Raw genomic sequence first — 6,834 nt, 5'->3', positions numbered from 1 at the left:
GGGGGGGAGTCCTACTCCCGGTGGGAGTAGGACTCGTCCTGGCGCGCCCTCCTCCTGGCCGGCCGCACCCCCCCCCCTTGCTCCTTTATATACGGGGGCGGGGGCACCCAAGAGACACAACAATTGATCCTTGAGATCTCTTAGCTGTGTGCGGTGCCTCCCTCCACCATAGTCCTCGATAATATTGTAGCGGTGCTTAGGCGAAGCCCTGCGACGGTAGAACATCAAGATCGTCACCACGCCGTCGTGCTGACGGAACTCTTCCCCGACACTTTGCTGGATCGGAGTCCGGGGATCGTCATCGAGCTGAACGTGTGCTAGAACTCGGAGGTGCCGTAGTTTTGGTGCTTGATCGGTCGGGCCGTGAATACGTACGACTACATCAACCGCGTTGTTATAATGCTTCCGCTTTCGGTCTACGAGGGTACGTGGACACACTCTCCCCTCTCGTCGCTATGCATCACCATGATCTTGCGTGTGCGTAGGAAATTTTGAAATTACTACGTTCCCCAATAGTGGCATCCGAGCCTGGTTTTATGTGTTGATGTCATATACACGAGTGGAACACAAGTGAGTTGTGGGCAATATAAGTCATACTGCTTACCAGCATGTCATACTTTGGTTCAGCGGTATTGTGAGATGAAACGGCCCGGACCGACATTACGCGTACGCTTACGCGAGACTGGTTTCACCGCCACGAGCACTAGTTGCTTAAAGGTGACCAGGAGGTGTCTGTCTCTCTCACTTTAGTTGAACCGAGTGTGGCTACGCCCGGTCCTTGCGAAGGTTAAAACAGCACCAACTTGACAAACTATCGTTGTGGTTTTGATGCGTAGATAAGAACGATTCTTGCTCAGCCTGTAGCAGCCACGTAAAATTTGCAACAACAAAGTAGAGGACATCTAACTTGTTTTTGCAGGGCATGTTGTGATGTGATATGGTCAAGATATGATGCTAAATTTTATTGTATGAGATGATCATGTTTTGTAACCGAGTTATCGGCAACTAGCAGGAGCCATATGGTTGTCGCTTTATTGTATGCAATGCAATCGCCCTGTAATGCTTTACTTTATCACTAAGTGGTAGCGATAGTCGTAGAAGCATAAGATTGGCAAGACGACAACTATACTACGATGGAGATCAAGGTGTCGCGCCGGTGACAATGGTGATCATGATGGTGCTTCGAAGATGGAGATCACAAGCACAAGATGATGATGGCCATATCATATCACTTATATTGATTGCATGTGATGTTTATATTTTATGCATCTTATCTTGCTTTGATTGACGGTAGCATTATAAGATGATCCCTCACTAAATTATCATAGTAAAAGTGTTCTCCCTGAGTATGCACCGTTGCGAAAGTTCTTCGTGCTGAGACACCATGTGATGATCGGGTGTGATAGGCTCTACGTTCAAATACAACGGGTGCAAAACTGTTGCACACGCGGAATACTCAGGTTAAACTTGACGAGCCTAGCATATAACAGATATGGCCTCGGAACACGGAGACCGAAAGGTCGAGCGTGAATCATATAGTAGATATGATCAACATATTGATGTTCACCGTTGAAACTACTCCATCTCACGTGATGATCGGACATGGTGTAGTTGATATGGATCACGTAATCACTTAGAGGATTAGAGGATGTCTATCTAAGTGGGAGTTCTTTAGTAATATGAGTAATTGAACTTAAATTTATCATGAACTTAGTACCTGATAGTATCTTGCTTGTCTATGTTAATTGTAGATAGATGGCCCGTGTTGTTGTTCCGTTGAATTTTAATGCGTTCCTTGAGAAAGCAAAGTTGAAAGATGATGGTAGCAATTACACGGACTGGGTCCGTAACTTGAGGATTATCCTCATTGCTGCAGGGAAGAATTACGTCCTGGAAGCACCGCTGGGTGCCAGGCCTGCTGCTGGAGCAACACCAGATGTTATGAACGTCTGGCAGAGCAAAGCTGATGACTACTCTATAGTTCAGTGTGCCATGCTTTACGGCTTAGAATCGGGTCTTCAACGACGTTTTGAACGTCATGGAGCATATGAGATGTTCCAGGAGTTGAAGTTAATATTTCAAGCAAATGCCCGGATTGAGAGATATGAAGTCTCCAATAAGTTCTACAACTGCAAGATGGAGGAGAACAGTTCTGTCAGTGAGCATATACTCAAAATGTCTGGGGTATAATAATCACTTGATTCAACTGTGAGTTAATCTTCCGGATGATAGCGTCATTGACAGAATTCTCCAATCACTGCCACCAAGCTACAAGAGCTTTGTGATGAACTATAATATGCAAGGGATGGAAAAGACTATTCCCGAGATCTTCGCGATGCTAAAAGCTGCGGAGGTAGAAATCAAGAAGAAGCATCAAGTGTTGATGGTTAACAAGACCACTAGTTTCAAGAAAAAGGGCAAAGGGAAGAAGAAGGGAAACTTCAAGAAGAACAGCAAACAAGTTGCTGCTCAGAAGAAGAAACCCAAGTTTGGACCTAAGCCTGAAACTGAGTGCTTCTACTGCAAGCAGACTGGTCACTGGAAGCGGAACTGCCCCAAGTATTTGGCGGATAAGAAGGATGGCAAGGTGAACAAAGGTATATGTGATATACATGTTATTGATGTGTACCTTACTAATGCTCGCAGTAGCACCTGGGTATTTGATACTGGTTCTGTTGCTAATATTTGCAACTCGAAACAGGGACTACGGATTAAGCGAAGATTAGCTAAGGACGAGGTGACGATGCGCGTGGGAAATGGTTCCAAAGTCGATGTGATCGCGGTCGGCACGCTACCTCTACATCTACCTTCGTGATTAGTTTTAGATCTAAATAATTGTTATTTGGTGCCAGCGTTGAGCATGAACATTATATCTGGATCTTGTTTGATGCGAGACGGTTATTCATTTAAATCAGAGACTAATGGTTGTTCTATTTATATGAGTAATATCTTTTATGATCATGCACCCTTGAAGAGTGGTCTATTTTTATTGAATCTCGATAGTAGTGATACACATATTCATAATGTTGAAGCCAAAAGATGCAGAGTTGATAATGATAGTGCAACTTATTTGTGGCACTGCCGTTTAGGTCATATCGGTGTAAAGCGCATGAAGAAACTCCATACTGATGAACTTTTGGAACCACTTGATTATGAATCACTTGGTACTTGTGAACCGTGCCTCATGGGCAAGATGACTAAAACACCGTTCTCCGGTACTATGGAGAGAGCAACTGATTTTATTGGAGATCATACATACAGATGTATGTGGTCTGATGAATGTTGAGGCTCGTGGCGGATATCGTTATTTTCTCACCTTCACAGATGATTTGAGCAGATATGGGTATATCTACTTAATGAAGCATAAGTCTGAAACATTTGAAAAGTTCAAAGAATTTCAGAGTGAAGTTGAAAATCATCGTAACAAGAAAATAAAGTTTCTACGATCTGATTGTGGAGGAGAATATTTGAGTTACGAGTTTGGTCTACATTTGAAACAATGCAGAATAGTTTTGCAACTAACGCCACCCGGAACACCACAGCGTAATGGTGTGTCCGAACGTCGTAATCGTACTTTACTAGATATGGTGCGATCTATGATGTCTCTTACAGATTTACCGCTGTCATTTTGGGGTTATGCTTTAGAGACGGCCGCATTCACGTTAAATAGGGCACCATCAAAATCCATTGAGACGACGCCTTATGAACTGTGGTTTGGCAAGAAACCAAAGTTGTCGTTTCTGAAAGTTTGGGGCTGTGATGCTTATGTGAAAAAGCTTCAACCTGATAAGCTCGAACCCAAATCGGAGAAATGTGTCTTCATAGGATACCCAAAGGAGACTATTTGGGTACACCTTCTATCACAGATCTGAAGGCAAGACGTTTGTCGCTAAATTCGGAAACTTTCTTGAGAAGGAGTTTCTCTTGAAAGAAGTGAGTGGGAGGAAAGTAGAACTTGATGAGGTAAGTGTACCTGCTCCCTTATTGGAAAGTAGTATATCGCAGAAACAAGTTTCTGCGACACCTACACCAATTAGTGAGGAAGATAATGATGATGATCATGAAACTTCAGATCAAGTTGTTACTGAACCTCGTAGATCAACCAGAGTAAGATACACACCAGAGTGGTACGGTAATCCTGTTCTAGAAGGCATGTTACTAGACCATGATGAACCTACGAACTATGAAGAAGCGATGGTGAGCCCAGATTCCGCAAAATGGCTTGAGGCCATGAAATTTGAGATGGGATCCATGTATGAGAACAAAGTGTTGACTTTGGTTGACTTGCCCGATGATTGGCAAGCAATTGAAAATAAATGGATCTTCAAGAAGAAGACTGACGCTGACGGTAATGTTACTGTCTATAAAGCTCGACTTGTCGCGAAAGGTTTTCGACAAGTTCAAGGGGTTGACTACGATGAGACCTTCTCACCCGTAGCGATGCTTAAGTCTGTCCGAATCATGTTAGCAATTGCCGCATTTTATGATTATGAAATATGGCAGATGGATGTCAAAACTGCATTCCTGAATGGTTTTCTGGAAGAAGGGCTGTATATGATGCAACTAGAAGGTTTTGTCGATCCAAAGGGAGCTAACAAAGTGTGCAAGATCCAGCGATCCATTTATGGACTGGTGCAAGCCTCTCGAAGTTGGAATAAACGCTTTGATAGTGTGATCAAAGCATTTGGTTTTATACAGACTTTTGGAGAAGCCTGTATTTACAAGAAAGTGAGTGGGAGCTCTGTAGCTTTTCTGATACTATATGTAGATGACATATTGCTGATCGGAAATGATATATAATTTCTGGATAACATAAAAGGATACTTGAATAAGAGTTTTTCAATGAAAGACCTCGGTGAAGCTGCTTACATATTAGGCATTAAGATCTATAGAGATAGATCAAGGCGCTTAATTGGACTTTCACAAAGCACATACCTTGACAAAGTTTTGAAGAAGTTCAAAATGGATCAAGCAAAGAAAGGGTTCTTGCCTGTGTTAAAAGGTGTGAAGTTGAGTAAGACTTAATGCCCGACCACTTCAGAAGATAGAGAAAAGATGAAAGAAGTTCCCTATGCTTCAGCCATAGGATCTATCATGTATGCAATGTTGTGTACCAGACCTGATGTGTGCCTTGCTATAAGTTTAGCAGGAAGGTACCAAAGTAATCCAAGAGTGGATCACTAGACAGCGGTCAAGAACATCCTGAAATACCTAAAAAGGACTAAGGATATGTTTCTCGTTTATGGAGGTGACAAAGAGCTCATCGTAAAAGGTTACGTTGATGCAAGCTTTGACACTGATCCGGATGATTCTAAATCGCAAACCGGATACGTGTTTACATTGAATGGTGGAGTTGTCAGTTGGTGCAGTTCTAAACAAAGCGTTGTGGCGGGATCTACATGTGAAGCGGAGTACATAGCTGCTTCGGAAGCAGCAAACGAAGGAGTCTGGATGAACGAGTTCTATCCGATCTATGTGTCATACCTAGTGCATCGGGTCCAATGAAAATCTTTTGTGACAATACTGGTGCAATTGCTTTGGCGAAGAAATCCAGATTTCACAAAGAACCAAGCACATCAAGAGACACTTCAATTCCATTCGGGATTTAGTCCAAGTGGGAGACATAGAAATTTGCAAGATACATACGGATCTGAATGTAGCAGACCCGTTGACTAAGCCTCTTCCATGAGCAAAACATGATCAGCACCAAGGCTCCATGGGTGTTAGAATCATTACAGTGTAATCTAGATTATTGACTCTAGTGCAAGTGGAAGACTGAAGGAAATATGCCCTAGAGGCAATAATAAAGTTATTATTTATTTCCTTATATCATGATAAATGTTTATTATTCATGCTAGAATTGTATTAACCGAAAACATAATACATGTGTGAATACATAGACAAACAGAGTGTCACTGGTATGCCTCTACTTGACTAGCTTGTTGCTCAAAGATGGTTATGTTTCCTAACCATAGACATGTGTTGTCATTTGATTAACATCATTAGGAGAATGATGTGATTGACATGACCCATTCCATTAGCTTAGCACACGATCGTTTAGTATATTGCTATTGCTTTCTTCATGACTTATACATGTTCCTATGACTATGAGATTATGCAACTCCCGTTTACCGGAGGAACACTTTGTGTGCTACCAAACGTCACAACGTAATTGGGTGATTATAAAGGAGCTCTACATGTGTCTCCAAAGGTACATGTTGGGCTGGCGTATTTCGAGATTAGGATTTGTCACTCCGATTGTCGGAGAGGTATCTCTGGGCCCTCTCGGTAATGCACATCACTTAAGCCTTGCAAGCATTTCAACTAATGAGTTAGTTGTGAGATGATGTATTACGGAACGAGTAAAGAGACTTGCCAGTAACAAGATTGAATTAGTTATTGAGATACCGACGATCGAATCTCGGGCAAGTAACATACCGATGACAAAGGGAACAACGTATGTTGTTATGCGGTCTGAATGATAAAGATCTTCGTAGAATATGTGGGAGCCAATATGAGCATCCAGGTTCCGCTATTGGTTATTGACCGGAGACGTGTCTCGGTCATGTCTACATTGTTCTCGAACCCGTAGGGTCCGCACGCTTAAAGTTACGATAACAGTTTCATTATGAGTTTATATGTTTTGATGTACCGAAGGTTGTTCGGAGTCCCGGATGTGATCACGGACATGACGAGGAGTCTCGAAATGGTCGAGACATGAAGATTGATATATTGGAGGCCTATGTTTGGACATCGGAAGTGTTCCGAGTGAAATCGGCATTTTACCGGAGTATCGGGAGGTTACCGGGACCCCCTGATAACTTAATGGGCCTT

This window comes from Triticum dicoccoides, chromosome 5B (genome assembly GCF_002162155.2).
Source record: "Triticum dicoccoides isolate Atlit2015 ecotype Zavitan chromosome 5B, WEW_v2.0, whole genome shotgun sequence".
NCBI lineage: Eukaryota > Viridiplantae > Streptophyta > Magnoliopsida > Poales > Poaceae > Triticum > Triticum dicoccoides.
Note: the sequence above shows the minus strand (reverse complement) of the source record.